Genomic DNA, 21,661 nt, shown 5'->3' with positions numbered 1-21,661 from the left:
CGCCGTGCGCGGAGCCGGAGCCGGAGCCGGCCTCGGCCTCGGGCGGGGCCGGGCTGTCACCAGCGCCCGTCCCCCGCCGCCGCGACAGCTGGGCGCGAGACCTCGGGGTGCGTCAGGGGCTGCGATCGCGGTCTGGGGAGCAGTGTGGGTGACGCATCCCTGAGGATCCCCAAGCGGGGAACGGGCCGAGATACAAAGAGGTTCCGGAAGCTCAGCTGACAGCCGCTTTGGCAATCGCAGGCGAGGGCAGTTCGGCATGGGAAGTTCTCGGTGTTGCGTGAGTTGACACGGTAGGAAGGCAAAGCGCTGCGGTCGCCGACACTGTCATTTATTTCCGCGGGACACCCGCGGCTCCATCGCCGACTAGGGTGAAATGCGTTGCAGGTTCAGTCATCGCTGACGCCTTGAGACTATTTCTAATCCTGAAGTTGAAATATACCCACAGACCTTTTTATTTTGAGACGGTCTATACAAATTCTGAAAGGAATAGGAGCTAAGTAGATGTTTTTGAATAAGTTAACTGTTTATTTAAAACATATGCCCAAGTAGGCCGTTAAAAATCTTGGGCACTGATCTGTTTCAATTTCAGTTATTATACAAAGGCTTTCCTGGAGATTAGCTCAGAACTGGCAGGACATATGCTTTATTGGTGCCAAGTGGCTTAAAAGCAAAATGAGATAGTGTTGACTGTGAAAGGTGAAGACATGTGTTTAAATAGTTTTGTTCAGGAAAGTCTTAAATTTGAGTTAAAAGCAAAAATATGTGCTGATTTGAAATGTTCCCCTCAGAGATGAGACAAAGGGAGAAAGGTGTTACTACTTAAGAATCTTTTATAATTCCTGGGAGCACTGACTAAATTTCTAAAGCTTTAGAAACAGCCTGAAGCAGGCCAAGCTTAACTGCTGAGGAATGTGTTCTATTTTAGAGATAGGCAAGGTGTTAAAATGAAGTAAAACTGGAGTGGTAAGTATATTCAGGGAAGGAAAATTAGTTTAAAATAGGATGCTTAAAAAAAAAAAGCTTTTAAAATATTGTTCCCATAGACATCATTAAGAATTTGTAGTTAGAACAGTTTTTGAACTGGGCAGAACTGGAAAAGTGTAAATCGCTGGGTGTATATCCTGTGAAGAATATTCAAAGAGGAGTAAAGGAACAAAACTGTTCAGATAGGAAGTAACTCTGGAGTTGAAAGTCGGTTTTTACTGTCTCTGATATTGCTGTTTTAATCTCCAAGAAAAAAAGGCGTAAATGTTATGTGGCAATAAGTGCCAGCCGGAAGATTGTTTTTTTTTTTTTTTTGAAGTCAAGATTACATTGTTACTTTTATCCTATAGAAATTGTATGTGTCAATTATTGTAACTGTTACTAAACTGTTTTGAAAGTGTTTCGTTGCCATTTTTTCTCATTAAAATGAATTTTAAAAAAGTAATTGTAAACTGAGGTATTTTCCTGAGGTAGATTGTAAAATAGTAATCAATTAAGATATTTAGAAAACATGTAGGCTTCATTTTCTGAAAAGCATGAAGAACAATGTAACCATATTCAGTTTTTTAGTATTAGTTTTCTTTAAAACATTTTTAGATTGTAAGGGTATTATTTCAATCCAAAAAAAGAAATGGTTAGTGAGATTATTTTCTTCACAGTCCATAAGTGGTTTAGATCCTTTCTTTATATAAATTTAATGATATTGAAGCAGTGTCTATTATCCGATAGACCTGAAGTCTTTTTCTATAATTGCTTAAGAGCTCTTGATACTAGTTTCTGCCCTGGAAGTTGCTGTAGACTATAGAGGATCCTCCAGTCTTGGCTGTTGGTTCTTAGAACTAGAGGAGCCCTCAAAATTTCTGATCCATGTTCCCCTCATTACAGAGGAGAAAATGAAGGCCCAGTTGGGTAGAATGATTTTAAACTAGTGTGTAGCTAGTTGAAACAGTTGGGTTTCGCCTAGAGGTTTCTTTCTGTGAGATGGTACATGGCCTCTTCTTTGGAAGTAGCTTTTTTGCTTTGTTTTCTTGGTAAGATATTCTGTGTAAGTTTTGGCTGGCCTTGAATTCCCAGTGTAGCCAAGCCTGCCTCAGCCTCCTCAGTGATGAAATTACAGGCATGCCCTACCATACCTAGTGGAAAGAACATTGAAATACATACGAGAAAGCCTGTGTCTAAGTCTTGATTTGTCACTTTCTGACACTGTTTTTTGACAAATCATGTTAAGTTTTAGAACCTGGCTTTCATAATCTGCATAAAACAATTTTCTCACACAATTTACAAGGTTGTTGAGATAAATGATTTTATACTGTAGTATAATAGACTCTGTATAGAACGCACACAGCGGCCAGTTCAGTCCCTGGCGTACCATGTCATCAGCGCCCATGGGGCACGCTGAGAGGGTGATTGAGACTGGGCGTGGTATCGTGGTCTGTTATCCCAGCACTTGGGAGGCTGGAAACAGGAAAATCACTGAGTCCAGTGTATGTAGTGAGACCCTGTAGACCCTGTCCTAAATACAGAAAAAAAGCACAATGTATACTGTACTGTAAACTTTATTTTTTTATATATTTGGTACAAGGTCTGCAGGCTCTCATTATGTAGGTCAGACTATAATGATTCTCCTGTTTTTAGGCTCCCAGGTATTGGGATTACAGGTGAGCACCACCACACTGTCTCAGTGCGCCCCCAGAGTGGAGCCCCCATGGCATACCAGGGATCAAACTCCACCCCAGCCACTGTAACTGTACTCTGCCTGAGCAGGTGCTTTAATCCGCTGAACTATCAGGCTGGCCCTGTAAACTTTCTTACGTGAAAGGTAGTAATATAATTTTTAAAGGAAATACCTTCTTTTGAGACAGCATCTCTATATAGTTCAGGCTGGCCTTGAGCTCACTAGGTAGGTCCAGCTGGCCTTGAATTTGTGACAGTCCTCCTAACTCAGCCTCCTGCGTGCTGGGTGTACAGGCCTGTATCACCATGCTTGCCTGGATATACAGGTGTGTGTGTGGCTGGCTGGCTGTTGGTTCGTAGAACTAGAGGAGCCCTCAAAATTTCTTTTTTTTTGGCGGAACCGGGGATTGAACTCAGGCCCTTGCGCTTGCCAGAGAAGCGCTTATTCCACTGAGCCATCTCCCCAGCCCTTATCCTCAAAATTTCTGATCCATGTTTGTGTGTTTTTTTGAGACAAAATCTCAGTATGCAGTACTGGTTGGCCTTGAGCTCACTTTGTTGGGCTGGTCTCTAACTTGTAACGGTTCTCCTGCCTCAGCCTTCCACATGCTGGGATTACAGGCATGTGCTGACATGGCCAGCTAGGATATACAATTTTTAAAAGCATAACAAAGTGTTCAGATCCCTTGCTTTTGCTTACCCTGGCTTTGTTTTCCAGCACCTACTATTTCACAGATAACTCCCTGTCGATACATTTTCTGATCCCCACTTAGTCCTCCTAATCTTAGAAAAGCTGCTTAGGAACATTTTAAATATTGCAGTTGTTAAAGCTTGCTTTCTACTGGAGAATATAAATTTTCTTCATATAGCATTTGAAAACATTTTTGTATGCATAATCTGCATGCATAATCTGTTTAACAGAAAGTGACTTTTTAAAAGTAATAGTGAAAGTATCTTAGCAGTGTTCATTTGCCTCTTCGTAGTTTCCAGATATGGCAGTAGCAGGAGATAATTTCCTTTATAAACTTGGTTAATGACATTAAAACATCTAAAACATAAAATCTTTTAAAAGGTTTTTATCGTCATTGGTGTTAAATTCGAGTTTTTTCTAGTGTCTTACTGATCATACTGGAAATCAATACATTATGGTACATTACATAGATTTATAGAGTAAAGCCATTTATGGAGTAAAGGCTTGGAAGCAAAGGTGTTTCTGAGTGCAGCTAAGTCGCTGAGCACTTCAAGTCTGTCAGTCTGTATTTAGAGGTCTTTTGTTTGTTTGTTTTAAAATGTATTTGGTAAAGTGTCTCACTCTGCAGCTCAGACTGTAGCGATCCTACTGTGTTCAGCCTCCCCAGTTTGGGGATTACAGGCATGCATGCACCACCACGCCCAGCCACTGTGGCTGGCTGGGTGCACCCCAGGCAGGGCCGGTGCAGGGGATGGAACGGCCCTCCCTGCACTTGCTTAGTCCACTGAGCTATCATCTCTCAGCCTATGTATTCATAGGTTTTTTTTGTTTGTTTGTTTGTTTTTTTTTTTGTATTCATAGTTTTTGTGTGGTGTTCATGAAGTTTTCATAACCTTGTGAAATAAATACTGTTGTTGCTTTAGCTATGGCAAAGGAAACTGGGGTTGTTAATAGTTATGAGGTGTTAGATATTCACCTGCTAAGTAATAACAGATTTCATTATTATTCCTAAATTGTTCCTCTGTGCTTCTCTAAGAGTGCAGACAGAGATGGCTCTGAAGAATCTTAAGGCAGTGTTTTTTTAATTTCAGACCCATGAAAAGTGCTTGAGGGCTACCTATTTTACCTTGTATTGGGTAGTCAGAAAAGAGAAAATTAGTATATGAGACGCATCACAGGAAATTGCCAGCAAGCCTTTTTATGAGATGCTGATAGAGTGGTTGCTCTGTGACTGTTTTCATGTTAGTTGTCAGAAGCACGTTATTCTCACTAGCTATAAAAGACCTAGTTGTTAATGTTACATTTGGTTATCCTGACAAACTACACCTTTATGTTCATGTCATGCTAAAGAGACATAATTACTGTGATGGAAGGAAAAAATGTAGCTAACAAAACTCATTTATAAAAAATAAATATAGCAATAGAACATGAGTTTGTCCAAGCTAGATAATAGTACCCAATATTAGCTTTCTTTCCTTTCAAAACCCCCAAAATTCTACATACCAAATTTAAACTTCAGGTCTTAAAAAATGATGCTTAAGATTGGCGCAGTGGTGCATGCCTAAAATCCCAGCACTCTGGGAAGCTGATGCAGGGTGATGGCAAGTTTGAAGCCAGCCAGGACAACTTAACAAGAGATCCTGTCTCAGATAAAGAATTGGGGTTTATCTGTGCTTAGGCTGTGGGTTCAATCCCCAGTACAAACTGCAAAAATACCCAAAACAAACATTTTTCTAAATGCCTTACTTTTTGCAAGTTGGCTGTGCTTGCATTGTTTCAGCAAGTTGATTGTTCTTTCTGTGTAGTTTTGTCAGCCTCCTTACTTCCAGTCGAGAGTGGAAACCATGTATGGCACTCTCTTCTGTAGAGAAATAGCTATATTGATTTAAGGTAAAAGAAAAATAATACCTTAAAAATTACAGTACTGGGGCTGGGGAGATAGCTTGGTGGTCTAATCACCTGCCTGGCAAGCACAAGGACCTGGGTTTGATCCCCAGTACTGAATGCTGGAACCCAGGGCATGCTGTGCTGGCTACTGATGTCAGGCGTGGTGGCACATGCCTGTAATCCCAGCACTGGGGAGGCTGAGACAGGAGGGTCACTACAAGTCCAGGCTGCATAACAAGATCCTGTACCAAATAAATAAATAAATGATTTAAGAAAAATTCCAGTACTTTGTAGGTCATAAAGTACTTTTATGTCTCATTTCTTTTGAATGTCATAATTGTAGGATGAGCAAAACAAAGTTTGTTGGTTAATCTGATGATAGTAAACTATGGATTGAATCTAGATTAAAATTATCTGGAGTAATAGACTTTTAGAAATCCACTCATGAAAGAGAAGCATTAGCAAACCTAGAAGAGGAAGAGAGACATGTATTTTTATTTATTTATTTATTTTTTATGTGTGTAGTGCAGGGTCTACAGGGTCTCGCTACACAGATCGGACTCATAGTGTTCCTTCCTGCTTTTCAGCCACCCAAGCACTATTACAGGCTTAGGCCACCACGCCCAGTCTCAGTTGCTGTTTCAGTGCACCCCAGGGGCAGGGCTGGCACAGCATACCAGGGATCGAACCCTGGTCCCTACATCTGCCTAAGAGACATATATTTTTAATTTCTTTCTTACCAAACTTATATTGCATACTTTATTCTGCTTTGTTTTTCTTCTGTTTGATAATATTTTTCTTCTGTTATACCTTTTCTCAAACAAGTAAGGTGGAAGTGAATGTTAACGTTCTTTATACTGCTCTATTAAGTCTTTATACTGCTCTACTAAGGAGTGGCTATAGTTAACGATATTAAAGACAGCTAGGTAGTTATAAGAATAAAAGAGTAAGAAAATTAAAGTTTCACTCACTGTTTCCTACCAAAATTTCCAAAAGAGTATAACCAGAATAAAGCCGTGTCTTGGATCTAATGTTCTTATACTGAAGTTTCATAGCCTGAGTTAAAATAAGACCTTTTTACCGGAGTTTCTCATTATTTGGAAATTACTTAGTGATCAAGGGAAAGAAATTTATGGAACTTCCATACACTACTAGTTACTATTAGTTACTGTCATGTAGGTTGTTTTGATACATAATGAGAGGGGTTTCTGAAACTTCAAAAAGTTGTCTCTTGTATCCTCAACTCTACATTTCTTTACTCAAGAACTAACTTGAAATTTAGAAGTATTATGTGAATGACAGCCTATTTATAGATGAAGTGGTCATCCAATAGTGGTTATTCAACCTTCAAAAGTTATCCCTGTCTTCCAGGATTTCTAAAACCATCTCCAGAGTGAATAAAAGGCCCTGGAAAGTAGGCCACTCAATTCAGACAATGAAAATCAATCAATTAAAAGAAATATTAAGTGTATTTTAAAAAACGAGAAGAGTATTCTGTTTAGGCTATAGTTGAACAGGAAAAAAAATACCTCTTTATACAGTTTCTGTTTGTCCTGTTATTGAAAGTACAAGAGTGGTTGGCAGCGAACTGGCTTACTCACCCTTCCCTTTGTCCTTGTTCCCCCTTCTGGACTCCTCTTCCTCTTCAGGTGTTAGTGTTCTGTGCTTTGTAAACACCCAGAGCAAATAAATTTATATTCATGTAGGTACTTAACAGACTTGTATTTGTGTTATTAAATGCAAATCAGTACCACTTCATTTTACATTTGAACACTTTTATCTTTGGTTGTAAAAGATACTTAGAGGAAGTTGAATCATTAGCTAATACACAGGGAAAAAGTCATTTACATTTTGTCTTCTGTAAGTTGATACCACATGCCCTTTGGCTATTTTTCTGTCTGTATTTCTTGGTCAAAACTTCTAGGAGTAGCAGTCAATAATTTAATATTCTAATATTTCTATTAAAGTTCTTACATAACAAAACTACTGTGTGCTGTTACAAAAATGTATATAATAAAAAGGTTAATTCTTCACCCTCCTTATACACACTATAATATTAGCCATTACTCTTTTGTAGCTTGTCATGTTTAATCTATCATTTGTCTTGTGCATCATAACTTACAGTTGCACTGCACCCCTTCACCATCACCACCACAAACTTCTTTCCAAACTCCTCCCATACTAGAGGCATGACTCAAACTAAGTTCTTTTGTTATTCCACTCACACTTCTAGTCCAAGGACTTCTCTTGCCTCTAGTTTCTGTATGCCCTTGTGTGTTAGCAGAAAACAGTGAGAATTCTTTGAGCACAGGGAGGAATGATTGGAGTCATAGTCATATTCACTATGAAGTGCTAATTAGCAGAGGCATAATTATAAATACTTAACAGTCTAGAAACTGTATGAAGTTCAAGTGGGCAGTAAGGAAATTGTTGGGAAACTTCATTTTTAAGATTTTTGGCCCCAGTGGTAAGCATGAATGTGAAGAATTCTCTGTTTTGTGGATCTTGACATCTTGGAGGAGGAGATAAATGACTTAATACAAAGATGTATAGTTAGGAAAAAGTTCTGTGACTTTCAAAGTTGTAGATTATTTTGCTGAATGTGTTCAGAGCTCAGGACCTGTGGACTTCAGGCTCTGAAACAGAAGTTTCCAAAAAGGCTGAGAATCACTGAATTGGAAGTTTGGATTCAGTTCTTGCTGTGGAACTCTTAATTCTTAAATGGCCCAAAATTTATTTATTTATTTTTTAATTTATGTATTTGGTACAGAGTCTTACTATGTAGCTAGGACTAGAAGTGATCCTCCTGTTTTCAGCCTCCCCAGCGCTGGGATTACAGGCATGTGCCATTATGCCCAGATGCGGTGGCTGACTCAGTGTCCCCAGGGCTGGGGCTGGTGCTACATGCGGTACCAAGGATTGAACCCTTGTCCCTGCACTTACCTAAGCAGGTGCTTAGTCTGCTGAACTATCGCCAGCTCAGCCCTAAATTTTTTTTAAAGACTTTTTATAGTATATTTGTTTTAATGGGTCAACTTGTTTAGAATTTGTACTTTCAGAGAGATTTTCCTTTTTTTCTAGTTCAAAAATATTTGTGTGATTAATCAGGGAATACTGTAGTTTAAAAACAAAACCAAATATGCACTTACATTTCACATTGGGGTTGGAGTTTTCAAAATAGCAGCCTTTTCATCTTGCTTATCTATGGCTGTTAGAATCCAGTATAGTGAGTTTAGTCCTGTTTCAGTCCCTTATTACCTTATTTCTCTTTGGTATCAACATTTCTGGTAGGAAAACAGCTTATAATTCTTAATTGCTCTGGCCAGAAGCGGTACCATGACACACACTGTACACCTTAAGTCAGTTTAGAGTGTGATTTCCTTGATCCATCCTTGGATATACTGTTGGTAGGCCTGAATTCTTGCTCGTGCCAGTAGTGGAAAACCTATGGCACATATGCCACTGCAGTCTCTTTATATCATTAAAGCTCTAAAGAATCCTCATCCCTAGATGGGAGGTGGGTTCATATTTGGACACGAATGGGAGACAGAAAAGGTGAGGTAGCAGGACAAGATTAAGTAACACTCAAGCAGTGCATCCCTTGTACAGAATTACAGAAGTGACAGTTTTAGGCTATGATGGAGCAGTGGTAAACACCTACCCAAGTCGGATCAGGATGGGAATGGTGTGGTGTGTGGTGTGTGAATTAAAATTTGCTTCTATTACCATTGCTCTTTTGTAGGGTGCTGATTGCAGCCCTCCGTAACTGCATAGAGAGTTTGGTAGAGGGAAAGATGTTTTTGGGATCACAGGCTTTTATATTGCAGAAATAGTGATTATTGTAAACCCTTGTACTTTTTAAAAGGACCTTTTATCCAAGTCTGTTTCATTTCATGTACTACAGTTAAAAATACACCTGTCATCCAAGCAATTAAAAATTCTCTGTTCATTTAAGGGTGTATCATTTTTTAAAAGTAAAAGTGAGATAGGGTATGATTTGTGATTAAGCTGTAAGTAGTACTTGGAATGTTACCAAGCTTATTCAAACTTGGATTGGAAAGATAAGCTGTAATAGCTTCTCTTTTGTGGGGGGTGGGAATGGAAGCAAAATTAAACTGCCAAGAAATGCTTTTAATTTTAAATACCTTCCTTCCTCTTTCTCCTCCTCCTCTTCCTTTTCTTCTTCTTGTTCTTCTTCTTGTTCTTCTTGTTCTTCTTTTTTTTTTACTCAGGAACATGCACTTTGCCATGCAGGAGCTTGTGCTGCCTACCTGTATCCCTTTCTCTCCCTTTTTACCTCAGCCCCTATGGCTCTTTCTCTCCCTTTTTACCTCAGCCCCTATATGAATCCTTGTCCCTCTCTTTAGATAGGCTTTCCCTTCTAATCCTGTGTAAACCCTTTTTTTTTCCTTGAAAGTTCAAGTGTGATGTGTTCTGTGAAGCCTGACCTTGTCCATCTCTGTTGTGCATATGAGGTAAAAATATAGAGAAAGGAAAGTTAGATTTTAGTGCTGCATTAAGCGCATAGCAGGTATGACAAAATAGATGTGAGAGTAATCAAATAAAATACTCATTTCAGAAAATTAATCTGGTAGCAGTAGTGTGGAGCAAGAAGTTTAAAAGGAAGTGAATTCTTAACTCATTTTGATTAATCCCCTGTCCCTACTTACAGTTAGATTTTATTTGACCAAAGTTTACGATTTTGCAACAACAGAAAGATAATAGCAAAATTCCTAATTGTGGGTATTTCTAGATTTTCAGGATTTGGGAGATTGTGGCTGGTTCTTTTCTGGGAAAAGCCTGTAAGCTTCTCCCTCTGTTGACAGGGAAAGGAATGAGTGGTTGTTGGTTTTCTACTCCATTGCTTGTGATGGATTGTCTTCAGCTGCCTGGTTATGCTGTCCAAGCTGTTGCAGCCCTCTGCTGGTGTAGGAAGAGTACAGCAATCTATGTCTGCAGTACCAGGAGGAGGAGGCCATTAATTGAGGAGATCCGTGGAAAATCTCAGGTCTTTAAAAGGCATTTGTACCACCCCTCTTGGTTACAGAGGAATGTTTTATATATATCCACATTTTCCTAGAGGGGAAAGGATAAGCATGCACACATGGACACACACACAGACACACATGTACACTACCCAGGGCAAATAGGTAGTAACTAAGCACAATTGCTTGTATTGTTTTACTTAAAAACTAAATATTTTTAGAATGGAGTCCCCTACGGTTAGTTGTCTCTCAATGTCAAAAAGTCTTTCTAAAACTAATCTGTTGTAAATAATATGTAATGAAAATTATATTCCTTAAACATTTGAAGTGTTTAGTTATTACTGTTACAAGGTAAGTACAAATACATGCTAAATGTTTATTTCCAATACATTTTTATTTATTGTTGGAGCTAGAAGTCAGCTACCATTCTAGCCTTACAGTTACTCTTCCACTTCATCTCACGATCTGGTCATTATATTTTATATCTATTTCCTTTGAAGTCCAGCTTCCAGAGTTTCACCAAGGGCACCTTTCTAAATACTTTGAGTTGTGTCCACACCTGTTTACCTCATGGCCCTCCTCAAGGCTCTATTTCAGTGCTTTTCCTCTTCCCCGCCTGTGCCCCAGACATGCATGCCCAGTTTGGACCATCATTTTGTGCTCTTGTTGTTGTATTTATATAGCATTTATTACGTTGTATCCTAACTTGTCTTTTACCCCTGAAAAACTTAAGGCTAGGATTGTTTTGTTAGTCTTAGTTTCATTATGTGGAAGATAAGATGCTTATTAAATATTAATGAAAGAATTCCTTGCGCAAACTAGGATAGTATAGCTAAGATGAAATACTCAATTAAGTAACATGACAGATTAAATTTATTTTTGTTGAAGTTTTGAGGAAAAGTAGATCTTCTGAACCAGTTGCTTACTGAATATACTTTTCACGATGCATCTATGTTGAAAGGAAGGGATGAGGTAAAAAACAGTAGAATTTGAGAACTGGAATGGACCACATTTGAAAATGAGAAAACTGAAACCCAGAGTTTTATTATGAATTTCATGTTTCAACTAGAACCTGTCTAATACTTTATTTTTCCTTGTTTCTTTCTTCCTAAATATGTTTTGCCTTGGACTTAGCAAGGATTAGCAGATCTTAGCTATTTTTATTTCAAGCAATTGGGCTAAAATAAGTCTATACTTTAGACTTACTTTTGTAGAATTTTAAAGATAATGTGCAAATATGGCTAAACCAAACTGACCCATTTATAACTTACTGAACTAATCTGCCATGCTGAGCCTTGAAAGATACTACATTTAGCATCACCATTCAGAAGTGCAGCCTGTACTTGTAGCTTAAGCTTCTGTCCTGAATCTTTTGCTTCCTTCCCTATTGTGGCAGTGAGCTTAGAAAGTATGTAAATACTGTTCTTGCCTTCTACTACTTATGAAGGAAATGCTTACCTAGGGTCTCATTCTTTCTTCTTGGGTTCTAACCAAAATTAACTCTAGATATTTAGAACAAACCAAATAGAAGTGAGAACAGTTCCCGAGCTACAGCTTAGGGGAAATGTTTTATTTTTTATTTGCTTATTATCAAAATATTTAATGTTTATTCTAAAAGATAAAATTATATAAAAATTCCTTGAGGATTTTAAGAACTTTTTTTTTCCTCTTTTTGAGACAGGGTTTTTTTCCCCTATGCATTTCAGGCTGGCCTTGAACTCCGTTTATAGCACAGATTGGCCTTGGACTCACAGCTATCCTGCCTCAGCCTCCTGGGTTCTGGGATTATAGGCATGTACTACCCTTTTAAGAACATTTTTTTTAAGGACTTTGTTGAGGGCAGTGTCTTATAAAGGATTGTGGGTCTTTGTGTTTTCTCTTTTGATACTGGGAATTGCATCGTGGGCCTCACACATGCTAAGCATGGCTTTACTCATGTTTGTACTTTTGTCTTCTTTTTTGCATGCTTTTCATTAAATTTTGTGATTTTTAAAAATGTTACTAATTTGGCCTGAAATGCAATCAGTAGACTCATGTGGGAAAGTGTTAAAGAATAGCTACCTGAAGATACTGTACATGATCAGAGAAACTTCTTTAGTAACATACTATAAAAATGATCTCTGAAAGCGTCGCCTTAGGCACTGTGTTGAAAATTAATCTTTACTTATTTTGGGAATGGTTCTCCAGTGATGAAGAACATACTTCCTTTGGGCAGACTGAATTTGAAGTGAACTGTTCTGACTTGCATGGCTTAAGTAGTTAGGGAGAGGGAGGGATCCCATTATATCTCAGAAACATGATCATTTATTTTGAAGCCTTTCCATTTTTTTCCAAACCACTTTTCATATGTGAGGAAATTTGTATCATCTCAGTATTAAATACTTTAGTATTTGTCTCATAGCTTATTTTTTTTATGTGCAGAAAAAAGCACTATGTGTGTATTTCATAATTTGAGTTACCATTTTTGTGTTCATAGAGAAATAGTAAGATTTAGAATAAACTTGTTCTAAATCTCTTATATTCAGAATTTTGGAAGGGCATGTGATCTTAAATATCATTAATTTTGCATTAAAGAAGCAGCAAATATTGAGAAATGACAAAGGTTAACTTAAAACAGTGGTACATCTCAAAAATCTGGGGGCCTGCCCATTAGCTCAGTTGTTTAGTGCCTGCTTAAAAAAGCAGTGAGGCTCAAGTTGGACTGGTTTGAACCCAGGTACTCCCCCAAACCAGAAATGCCCTGAAGGCATGTTCAGGCCTCCAAAACAATCCTTCCATCTCAAAAATCTTAAAACTTTAGGCTTCCAGATCAAATCAGAGAGAGTGATGATCACTTTCCTAACTGAATGTCTATTATGAGCCATTACTATGATTGGAACCATTTTTTACTTCCCACACAGTTTTAGTAGGTACTGGAGCCAAAATAAAGTTAGGAACTTTTCCGTGCTCACAGTTGTAGCTTTGCTTGCTTGCTTTCTAATGTATTTAGCACAAGGTCTTACTATGCAGCGTGAACTTGTAGTGATCCTTCTGTTTTTAGCTTCCCCAGTGCAGGGATTACAGGCATGTGCCACCATGCCGGGTCTCAGTGGTGGCTCAGTGTGCTTAGGGGAGGGGCCAAGGCTGGGACCTGCACAGCGTGTGGTGCCAGGGATTGGACCCTGGTCCCTGCGCTTGCCTAAGCAAGTGCTTAGTCTGCTGAGCTATCTTGCTGGCGTTAACTTTGCTTTCTTTAGGTAAGTACATAGAAGAAAATGTAGAGATTTGTCCCATAAGGAACAGAACAGCTCACTTCAAATTCAGGACATGTTTATTTTTTAGTTGTTAGTTCTGGGACTAACAACTAAAAAACTAGCCTTTTGATTAGCAGTTTTAGTACTTTTGTGATTTAACTGTCATAGTTTCTTTGACCTAGACCTAGATAACAAATAAACATATTTTTTAGTTGTTTAGTCCCAGAACTGTAAAAGGTTAGTTTTTTAGGTTTTTTTTTTTTTTTTTTTTTTTTTAATGTATTTAGTACAGGGTCTATATGGTCTCACTATACAGATTGGATTTGTAGTGATTCACCTGTTTTCAGCCTCCCAAGTGCTGGGATTATAGAAGCCCTGGGTTCAGGGCCTGCACAACACACTGGGACTGCATCTGCCTAAGCTTTAGTCCCCTGAGCTATCTGACCAGCCCTCAAACAGGTTAGTTTTTAAGTGCATGAGCTTTGATGTACTAATAGAATCCACCAGCCTCGCACTGGCAGAGATGAGACTGGGCTACATGAGCAAAATCCCAGAGCAAGAAGATAGTTATTCACAAATAAATGGGACTTAAAACACAGGTACAGCTACCAGCCTGATAAATTTTCCTAGCCTTCTATTTTCAACCATTTCTGTGGTCTGTTTTTAACAATATATATGTTTAAATCTGTTTTGCTTACTCTCAAAGACTCAGGATTTATTTTTGTCATCAAGTGTATATTTACATCTACTTATACGTTTATTTAATTTGTTTTTTAGATAGGGTCTTACTATATAGCCCAAGATGGCTTTGAATGCACATGTAGCCCACGCTGATCTCAAACTTTGGATCCTCTTTTTGTCCCCTGACAGCTGGGACTTTGTGCCACCACACCTGGCTTATTCCATTTTTAAAAAATATTTTTTCTGCTTTCTGTCACATAGATTGAATATTCTTTTGTTTTCATTTGATTTATTTAAATACATTTCTGTCCAGTTTCCACAGTGAGTTTCTTAACATATCATCTTTCTAAACCAGATAAATATCTCAAGAGCTTTGTCTTATTTTCCTGTTTCTGCCCCTCCAGTAAAACTCTCATTTGTTTTTCCAGTAGACATGCTAATGGTTTGTAGATTTTGGTCATGGGTTGTTGTCTTGCCTATGGGGTTGCCTCTGGTAGAATTTTCGGTCAGTTTGGTTCCTTTTCCTATTTGTGTGACCGACATTTCTTCTCGTGAAGATTTTGAAGTTTATCTTTTTCAATTTTACCCTGATACACCTGAGAGTAATTTTCAATCTTGCTGGTTCATATTTAACCATTTAACAAGTACTTAATTCATTGGAAGCCTACTGTGTGCCAGGAAGTATCATAGACATTTTAATCTAAGGTCTTTAATTTTTCCTCATTTCTGGGGAATTATTGAGGATTTACTTCAAGTATATGTTTCTCCTTTTTCTCTCTTTCTCTGGTAATTGTATGTAACTAAATGATGAGACTGTGCTCCAAGAAATGCAGTTTATTTTGTCATTGTGTGAATATCATAGAATACATATAACACAGTTCTACATGGTATGGTCTCTACACATCTAGGCCATATTATACTAGGGTGCCGCTGTTGTATATTTAGTCTGTTATTAACTAAAATATCTTTATGTGGTGCTTGCATGGGTGTTTATGGGTCCTGTCACTTCTAATTTCTTGTCTATCTTTTTAATATTTTACCTTTTTGAAATCATTGCTTTTTTTAATAATTTATTTATTTGTGTGTGTGTGTGTGTGTGTATGGCCAGCTCAGCCCACCAGGAGGCGGGGCTGGCTGGCATGTGGTGCTGGGGGATTGAACCGCAGTCCCTGTGCTTTGCTAAGCTTGTTCTAAGTAGGTGCTTTAGACCACTGAGCCATCTCATCAGTCCTGAAATCATTTCTTGATCCCGTCCTGGGACCATTCTTAATCTTCTAGCTCATTAATTTATTCTTTGGCTTACCCATTCAATTATTAACCTGATCTATAGAGTTCTTTATTTCAGTCTTTATATATTCATAGCTTATGTTTCTGTTTGTATATGTCTTGTACTTGTTGTCAGTCTTCTGTCTCTCCAAAAACTTCTAATTTTTAAGGAAAGTCTTCATAAGTCTGTTCTGTTACATTTTATATAGTATAGATGGCTTAGCTTGAGTTTACGTTTTAAGTACAGGTTGGGTATGGATACCTGTAGTCCCAGAACTGTAAAAGGCTAAGGCAAGGGAGTTGCAAGTTCAAGCCCAGCCTGGGCACTTTAGAGGCTGAGCAAGGCCCTGTGTTAAATAAAAAACAAAAGGGCTGTAAATGTAGCTCAATGCAAGGGCCTTGGGTTGATTCCCCCTACTTTGGGAAAAAAAAAATTTTAAAAATATATGTTCAGGGGCTGGTGAGATGGCTCAGTGGTCTAAAGCACCTACTTGGAACAAGCGAAGCTAAACAAAGCACAGGGACTGCGGTTCAATCCCCCAGCACCACATGCCAGCCAGCCCCGCCCCCTGGTGGGCTGAGCTGGCCACACACACACACACACCATACACACATAAATAAATGTAAAAAAAAATAAATAAAATTAAAAATATATATATGTTCAGTAAGAAATATTTTTTAGTTTAGATGTTTAGTTTTAATGGAAATATTATTATTGGCTGTGGAAGGGGTGTGTGTGTGTGTGTATGCATGCATGTGTGCGTGCGGGCGCATGTACATGCATGCGCATGAGCCAGAATCAAGGCCAGGGGATCATTTGGAAAGTTTGCTAGGTGATGGCTCTAAATTAATATGGTAACAAAATACAAAGGTACACATTTATCTGTTTTGAGTGAAGGGTGGTTCCATCTATTGAAGTGGAAAATATGGTAGATAAGTAAGTAGTATGGAGGAAAGATTTGACAAGAAGAAACAAGAATTCTCTGTAGTGTTTTGGTTTGGTATGCCCGGTAGGCACCTGTGTTACTTTTCTTGTTGCTAAGACAAAATACCTGACACCCGAAGTTAAAGGAGGAAATGTTTATTTGGCTCACAGTTTCTAGAGGTTTCAGTTCACATTTGAGGACTCCAAGACAGGGCGACATGCAGGAGACATCACAGAGGAGAAACAGTTCATGGCAGGCGAAAGGCAGCAGAGTAACAAAGCAGCAAGAGAGAACTGAGCATAAGCCCTCTTTCTGTCCTCTGTGTGTTATCCAGGCTACCTACCTCGGGTAGTACTCACACCCAGGGTAGGGGCCCCTTATTTGTAGCATTGCACCATGAACCAATCCCAGCATCATGTCCTTAATCCCAACATCGCATACTCTGTATCCACTTACCTCTGAAAAGCTCCACCTGTGACTGTGTGAGGCTTTGAGGGACATCTGGACATAAACCATAATAGCATGTATGTGATCACATCTAGTAGGCAGTTGGACATACAAATCTGGAGGTCTAGATAAAGTCTAGGATTAGAGATACCGGTTTGGATGCTAATAGCATATTAATGATATTTAAATTAGATGTTCTGACTCACCTGTTAAGATGTGAGTGAGAAAATAGAGAGGAGCTCAGCATAAGGTGCTGAAGCCCCTCAACTTAAGAGGAATGATTTTTTTTTTTTTTTTAAAGGAAACAGCAGGCATGGCTTATTCCATCAATTGCATCATTTTCATTGTAAGAATATAATAATTTCGTTAGAACTTTCAAATGGATACTTAGGTCCTGCCTGGCTCCCCAGTGTTTTGGGCGTACATATTAACATTTTCTTGAATGTCTTTACATCTTTGTATAACCACAACTGTATGAGAAATTCCTAGAAACTTAATTACTAGGACAGAGACTGAATTTTTATTTGATGGTTTCTGCCAAATTCTTCTTTGAGAAAGATATCCCAGTTTTTTATCCCTACTAGTAATTTATGTCACACCCCAAGGCTCTCATTGCCACCCTCAGTTCATGATAAACTATTGCTTCATCCTCCTATCAAATAGTTCAAAAGCATCTTTAGTTTTTTTCTGTTCCTCAGTGAGTTCTCTTCTCTTCTTCCTTTTTGTTTTGTCTACTACAAGGTCACTTCTCAGAGCTCATTTTCTCTCCAGGCAGAGACGGAATGACTTTGTACCCCTCACCCAATGTAGTGCGACTTTCACCAGCAGTTCAACCCCTACTAGCAATTTGTGAGAATGCTAGTTTTCTTGAATCCTTGCCAACAGAACTTTACTCTTTGTCAGATTTTAAAGTCGTGTGATTAAAGTTTTAAAACTATGAATTTGAAAATGTTTATGCCTCATTTTTCTTTTTTGAACTGTCCTTTCATCTTCTGATTTTTGTAGTGGTTTTTCCTATTTTTCTCTGTGTGTGTGTGTGTGTGTGTGTGTGTGTGTGCTGTACTACATGTAGACTTTTTTGATTAGCAGTTTTAGTACTTTTGTGATTTAACTGTCATAGTTTCTTTGACCTAGACCTAGATATCAACCTTTCTATTTACTTTTTTAAAACATTTTATATTAGCAAAGATCAAACCCAGGGCCTCACATATGCTTGTTAAGTGGTCTGCTACTGAGCAATATTTCTAAATCTGAGACAGACTCTCACCATATTACACAGGCTCACTTCAGACCTGCTAACATTCTCCCTCATTCTGTGTCTGGTGTAACTGGGATTTCAGGCATGTACCACCATATTCAGCCAATACGATATTTTTTAACTTGTCAGAACTCCACAACTCACTAAGAGTTTCCAGGATAATCTTGGGAAAAAAAGAGACTAAAATCAGGGCCAGGGAGATAACTCAGTGGCTGAAGCAACTGCCTGTCAAATGCAGGGTCCTGAGTTCAATTCCTGCTAAAACAATAACAACAACAAAGTATAATGAATATTAAAAAAACTACAGTGAAAACAGTAGTATTTCTTGATTTACTGCTGATGTTGAACATTTTTTCATGTTTATTTGCTGTCTGTATTTCATCTGACAGGTGTCTGTTCATTTCAGATGCCCATTTTTGGATTGGATTTTTTTTGTTGGAGGGGGTCTGATTTTTTTTTCTAACTTCTTTATGTATTTGTAGCTGTTATTTTGGATGTTGTTTATCTCACCGGTTCATGTATTGAAAGATTGGTCTACAGTGTGTTGATATTAGGACATGGTGATATCTTTAACAGAGGAAGACTGCTGGAAATCACTTGGTTGGTTGTAGACACTACTGTCCTTGAAAGGAGTAATAGTAGTTTTCAAAGCGCTTGTTACAAGATTAAACTGGTGCTTGAGTAGCTCTTTTGTCTTCCTGTGTCCCACCCTTTGATGCCATCTTACCTTTACCCTGTCATATATCTGTAGCTATCATGTCTTTGATCCTCCAGAACTGATATGAATAAACCTTTTTCTCAAGTACAAGCATGAGCTGTTTCATTAAAGTAATGAAAAAAATGAAGTGTACTTGTTGCATCTGTACTTAGATTTCAGGTAAATTTTAGTATGTAATCTTTTCCAGCCATTACTAAGTTTGGATGTATTTTGTTCTGCTTACTCTTTTTGTTGTTGTGGCTCTTGTAGAGATGGAAGTCAGGACCTCATGCGTGTTAGACAACACTACCAGTGAGTTAGCCTCTCCTTCCTCAGGTGCTGGCACCTCTCCTTGGTCTCCCTCCTTACTTTAAAAAAAAACTTCAGTCCAATCAAAAGGAAGCTATATCTCTTCTATGTCCCTAACACTGATAAAAAGCCACTCGCAAAGAATGAGTACTGGGAAAAAAGAAAAAGTGAGTACTGCTTGCCTCATAGCTAGCTATAGAGCTGAGTATTTCTGTCTGATAACTTGAGAAAAGTTTGCTGACAGACTTTGGTTTTGGTCTCTTCTTGCTTAGTCAGTAGAAACTAAAGAATAATCCCCATGCTTTCTGAAATTACCATGAAGAATTTTTCAAGTCAGACGAAGTTGCAAGATAGTGACTAGAGCAAACAGAATAAAGTGTTCAGAGCTTTGATTCTGAAGGACTATGAAGTAATGATGGTCTTTTTGTAATTCTTAGAGGGATTCTTTAGGAGACGTCCACTCTTCCATATGTAACCTATTCTTCATAGCACAAATTCTGTTTCTGTTCCCCAGAGCTTTCCCTCTAGCTACACTACCATGGGAAGTTTTTCTCAGCCTTGTCCTACAGATGATCTATCGGCAGTCTTCTATGTACTTTAAAGCTCTCTCCTACTTAAGATCCACACTACAGCAGTGTTACAGGGTATTTTTTCTGTAATTTCACTTTCCAGTGGCTTTTTGCTAGTGTGTAGATTGTTAAAATTGTCATAATTGGGCCACATAGTCTGTGTCCAATCTTTGCTCCCTTGTTACTTTGTAGCACCTTTTCGCTTTGTCTACATGGTGATCATCTCAATTGGAAACGAGAATAGATTCATTCTTCTTTTTCAAACTCTGTATCTTTTCTTTCTTTCTTTGCCTTATTGAACTAATCAGTGCTGAACAGAAATGATAAGCAGATACCTTATGGTCAGTATTAGAGGAGAAAGCTTGGAAGCTCTCTTGCAGTTCTAGTTTGCAAAAATGTTTATTAATGATATTGAGTGTTACCAAACAGTGTTTCTTTACTGAAATAATTTTTTTGAGGGGGGTTGTTTTAATTAATACAGTACTTGTATAGATTGATAAAGTAGCTTTGCATTTCTTTCTTTCTTTTTTTTTTTTTGTATTTTAGGGAAGGGTCTACAGGGTGCTCAGGGTCTAGATTGGACTTCTAGGGATCTGTCTGTTTACAGCCTCACAAGAGCTGGGATTCCAGGCACTTGCCACCACGCCCAGTGTCAATTTCGGCCTCAGTGTGCCCCAGGGGATGGGGGGGCACGGCAGATCCCAGCAGAGCTAGGGATCAAACCCCTGGCCCCTGCACCTGTTTTCAGGCACTTTAGTCCACTGAGCTATTTGGCCAGTCCTAGCTTTGCATTTCTGGGTCAAACCCTACTTGGTCATGATACAGTATCTTTTCTGTATATAATTGGATTTGTTTTATTGAGGTGGTTTTGTTGTTGTTGTTTTTTAAATTACAAGATGTAATTGGTGTGTAGTTTTCTATTCTGCTTTTATTGCTAGGGTAATGGCCCCATAAAATGTGTTCCTCTTTTCATCAGGAGAGTTTGTAGAATAGGCCCTTTTCGTTATTAAATGTTTATAGGCTTAACTATTGGAGGCATCCGGACCTGGAGCTTATCTTTAACTTATTTAATAAATGTAAGGCTTTTGAAGATGTCTTTTCTGCAGTGAATTTTGGTAGCATGTGTCGTTCGAGAAATTTGTCTTTCATTTATTGAATTTATTGTATAAAATTTTAATAGATTTCTGTGGCAGTTCTTTTTCTTTTTTCTTTTTTCCTAATTTCTGGGGGTTGAACCCACCCCAGGACCTTACACATGCTAGGCAAATATTTTAATGAGCTATATGCTAGTTCTTATAAGAGTTTTAATGTTGTACTATATTGTAATTTGACTCATTTTGTTACAGTTTTGGTAATTTAGCCCAGTGCATTTAAGGCATTTTTGTTTCTAGAACCATAGACAATTTGAAGACCACAGCAGATTTTATTAGTACTTTGCTGAGTGTCTAAGCTTAATAATTCATATAGTTACTAGAATGACAGCTTATTTAAAATACACTATCCATTTATAGAAAAATGGTAGCATGAAAGAATTGAAAGTCTTGTTAGTCATTTTGCTTGCTGGTGATGTTCCTCTTGACTAAGAGCCTCAGCCTAACGTGGTGCTGTGCAGCTTTCTACGACTGCAGAAACACATCTCAACTGTGTAGTACACTCATTACTTTTTTTTCGAAAAGTTTTTTTTTAATCTTTATTTGGTATAGGGTCTCACTATGCAGCTTGGACTCATAGTGATCCTCCAGTCTCCATCCTCCCCAGCAGTAGGATTACACGCATGTACCACCATGCCCAGTTTTGGTGGCTGGCTTGGTGCCCAGGGCAAGCATGGCATGTGGCACCAGGGATCAAACCCAGTCCTTGCGTTTATCAAACTGGTGCTTAGACCACTGAGCTATCTCCTCAGCTCCACTACTTTTAATCTAATTTTTAATTAATTTAGGTAGCCATGTGTGGCTATTAGATAGAGCAAAACAAGTATAGCCTCATAGCTCCTTTTTTTTTTTTTTTTTTTCGTATGTAACCGGGGATTGAATTCAGGACCCTGTGCTTGCCAG

General features: G+C 38.4%; 1 protein-coding gene across 3 annotated transcripts in view; it reads left to right on the top strand.

Annotated features, from left to right (window-relative positions):
- Positions 1-53: 53 nt before the first annotated feature.
- The window catches only part of Ankrd12 (ankyrin repeat domain 12), a 116,042-nt gene continuing 94,434 nt past the window's right edge, over positions 54-21,661 (top strand). For 2 of the 3 annotated variants that reach the window (XM_004645044.3, XM_004645043.2), the window contains exon 1: positions 54-290. The gene's annotated coding sequence lies outside the window, so the exon portion shown is untranslated. The remainder of the gene's footprint in view (positions 291-21,661) is intronic. The other variant, XM_023705274.1, reaches the window with a different exon arrangement.

This window comes from Octodon degus, unplaced genomic scaffold (assembly GCF_000260255.1).
Source record: "Octodon degus isolate 3935 unplaced genomic scaffold, OctDeg1.0 scaffold00216, whole genome shotgun sequence".
Lineage (NCBI taxonomy): Eukaryota > Metazoa > Chordata > Mammalia > Rodentia > Octodontidae > Octodon > Octodon degus.
Note: the sequence above shows the minus strand (reverse complement) of the source record. Positions and strands in the feature narration are given on the sequence as shown.